The sequence below is a fragment of the Hibiscus syriacus genome, unplaced genomic scaffold, assembly GCF_006381635.1.
Source record: "Hibiscus syriacus cultivar Baekdansim isolate YM2019G1 unplaced genomic scaffold, ASM638163v2 tig00111409_pilon, whole genome shotgun sequence".
Taxonomy (NCBI): Eukaryota; Viridiplantae; Streptophyta; class Magnoliopsida; order Malvales; family Malvaceae; genus Hibiscus; species Hibiscus syriacus.
The window spans coordinates 3,442,974-3,447,196 of NW_024063086.1; positions in this window are offsets into that span (position 1 = coordinate 3,442,974).

Sequence of the window (4,223 nt, forward strand, 5' to 3'; positions counted from 1 at the left end):
ATAATTTACTTGACTTATAAAATCCGCATCCTTTTTCATACACCATGCAATTTTCTTTGTTCAAACTCAACATTCCAACTTTCTTTGTCTTATAAAGTAATCACCGATGTACCCATTCTTAAACTCTTCTGAAACAATATCCACATCACTGAATCTTCTACTATTCTCATGATAACATCTGTTCACTAAACTTTAACTCAACCACATATTAACTAAACTACTTCATCTAACTTCTCCACTTTGGAACAATGGAGATCTTCTAACACTATTCGAAAGCATTTTAATCTTTTGAAAACAATCATTTACTTTTACAAAGGCACTCCCTGAGGTGTTCGCTCTTCATCCTCCCTGGCCAGGGCAGGTGAATTGCTATCACCATCAGGTCTATCACCTTTCGCTCACTACGAAACTTCTATTACTATACTTCTATTATAACATATTAATCTTTACTCTATTAACAAGACAGCTAACTCCTTACACGATCAGATCAAAAAAAATTCACTTTGTGTTGTCCTATACACATTTTAAGACTCGGTTGACTTCGGTTTAAGCCTAGAATCGGCTAAACCTTAGCTCTAATACCATTAAATGTAACACCCCCAACCCGTATCCGACCCAGATCCAAGTCCGAGGTCTCACATTAACTTTTCAAAACTTATACTTATATATAAATATGAAAATTTCCACTTTTATTAAATAAAATTTCATAATTCATATTATTACAAATATAATATCTTCAAAACTGATCAGAGCATAAATAATTCAAAACACTAATTACATGCCAACTACTTTCAATAAACAAAATACATATGATTCAAAACTCTTGTCTGATCCAATCATAGTAAGAGAGAACTGACATGTCTTGCTCCTCTTAGCTTTTCTTCTTGCTTCTCATAACCTACGTGTGAAACATTCACACGCTAAGTCTATGACTTAGAGAGGCATAATAAAACTTATAACGAAATTCTAACTAATGAACAATGCATGAAATTTCACATCAATGATATCACATAAAATAATATTACATCAACATATAGTCAATTGTATACATCTACATATCTTGTCAGTATCATCATTAACCTCATTTTCTTATCTTTATTATATTCATTCATATTTCTTAGTCATATATTCTTGTATTAAACATTCTTCAGTGTCATATAATTCATTCACACAATACACACACAACTTCATATGATACACATAATACCTTTCATATCATAACAACATATACATCATATAATGCATATATCATTTCACAAGGACACACATAACATCATACCAAGTTTATTTTTATTTCTTTATTAGCCCATGTACACATGTGAGAACTTAAGGTATGTGAGTACTTTGAGGTTGTGCACACATATGTTGTCACCATAGCTCGTATAAGGGTCCATTGAGTGGCATGTGAAATATGTCCTGAATGACCTATGCATGTATCCCGAAGGACCTATCCATATATCTCAAAGAACATAGGTAACCTGTCCATATGTCCCAAAGAACATAGGTAATCCTTTCCATATGTCCCGAAGGACATAGGTAACCCTCGACTCTTGGCATGCCAACTCTACCTCTAGCCTTCATGACACATAACATGGGCATGATTATTATTTATATCATTTCACATATTCACATGTGCATGTCACTTTTCATATGATTTCATATTCATATGTCACTTAGCTTATAACACTTCTCGTGTGTTCATATGACATGTATATCATTGCCATCTCTTGTTCACATATGTTTTCCATAAATCACATATACCACATAACACATTATCTCTTATATCCTTTCTCATATGTTCACAATGTCATATCATATAGCTAATATATTTTCATACAATTTCATAGTTTAGTATCACATAACTTAACTTATATCATATTATCATGTGTTCACATATATCATGGACACTTAACATGTATCATATAAACATGTATTCTCATAATAAGTATTCACATACTTAACATATAAACATATGCATATATTCATGTCCATAAAGAAATCATATCAATACGAAAATATTATTCATGAACTCATACAATCTAATAGTGGAAATAGACTCATCGTAAGTCTTATTTCCATAAAACATCTTATACATAATAACTAGCACTCACCTGGCCTTACTAGTCAATATCGATATCTTATCCTTTTTCTCGATGACTATCACTTGTCTACTTATTTGGACGTTGATCTCGATCAATATCTACACAGTAAAACATATTATATCCACATCAATTTTTTAATTATCATGATTTGATCCTTAATTTCTTAAACCAAAAGAAATACTAAATTTCTTCATTTTCTGCTTTTAGTAGTATTGGTACCCCCATAGGATATCGATACCTCCCTAACTGTTGTATCGATACCACGCCGGATATTGATACCCATTTTACATTCAAAATACTTGTTTCAAAAAGTGGTATCGATACACTCCTTATGGTATCAGTACCCCAGGTATTGATACTACCCTCTAGATATCATTGATACCTCATGCATAATTTGTCAATTTAAAGCTTATGGTATCGATACGGGTTAAAGAAGTACCGATACCCATAGCCCAAAATTCACTTTTTAAACCCAAAAATTAATCAATACTAATCTAAACTTTCCATTTTAAGCCCCTATCATGCCATTAAACTCAACTACCCTTACTCAAATCAACTTATATCCATATAAACCATCATTATCTTCCATATCTCATCATGATTCTTAAAATTAAGAATTTTACTAAACTTTCAACTTTGTTATAAATCCTTTTTTAACTACATAAATATCTTATTCTTATTTATGACAAGTTAAATTTCATCTCAAATTTCATTTATTAACTCTTTTTCAGAAATTCATTTAGAAACCCCTTCTCTTTAATCTTTCATAACTTCTTAATCATTTGATTTTAAGACAACTTAAGCTTTCCTTAAGCTTAAGTATCATCTAAGGATCATAAACCAAACTTGAATTCAAAGAATAATCAACCCATAAGAAAGCTCACCTTTGCAACCTTGGTTCACGGTGAAGAGGAGGAAGAAGAAGAAGCAAAGTTCCAGACTTCTCTTTTCTTTTCTCTCATTTTCCACGTGATTTTTCTTTATAAAGGGAAAATAAAAATCTTTCTTATCAAATTACCATTATACCCTTATTACTTTCAAACTTTACTATTAAATCATTCATAAAAATATTTCCCAATTTAGTCCCTAAACTTTTCAATCTTTCAAAACTATACCTTAAAGTTTAAAAACTTCCATTTTAGTCACTAGCCCTGATTTTAGGATATTACACCTTAGACTCGGATCCGGGTCGGATACAGGTTGGGGGTGTTACAGTGACAGTTCAAAAAGCATTCATACTATTGATATCTGGGGATGCCTACTTCATTTTCTTTTACTTTTTCCAGTTAAAAGTTTGTCATTAATTTACCCAAAATCGCTTTATATTTATATAAATAAAAAGAGGCATTTTTCTTGTTAACACCCTTTTGCAAGCATCCTACTTTGAAATTAAATACATATAGTTTAACTTGAAAAACACGAGATCATCACGTATTATTTTGCAAAAAGTTTTGGAAAAGTGCAAGTGTTTTGAAGCTAACAATGACTTTAGCATGAGGCTGGTATGGTGATGGGTTCCTTGAAATTAAAACCATGGGGTGTATAAAAAATTTCAGCAAGTTGGAGATGACCCAAAATATTTATCACTGATCAAGTAGTTGGTCATGAATACTGTCTGGTTTCAAGAAAGCAAAATTGAGGATTATGTCCAACCAACGAGTATCTGATCAAGATTGTCAGTTGGGGTAAACCAGTCGTGATTTCTTTGCCCAAGATTAGATCGAGTTACAAGACAACTAACGAAAGAGGGTTCTCCTTCAAAAAAGAAAATACACTAAAATTACATTATTGCACACATAAAATCCACATAAATAGGATCATGACATTCATAAATGCATGATGACAGATATAATTAAGTATCTACATGTCTTCCAAGAGAAAGTCGCAAGTGGGTAATGCTGAAACCTCAAGATAAAAGAAACCAATTCAAAGTGTCAGAAAGAAAGGAGTTTGAATGACACCAGGATTCAATCTTATTAAAGTCAAAAGAAGCAAATCAATCTCAATTCAGTTCTTTCTAAAGAGTGGTAGAGTGAATCAAATTTCTTTAAAAGATCTAGTTTTCCCTAAAAAGTAGCAGAGCAGATTCTCATTTTTCTCATATTTGGTATTCTTGAAGAG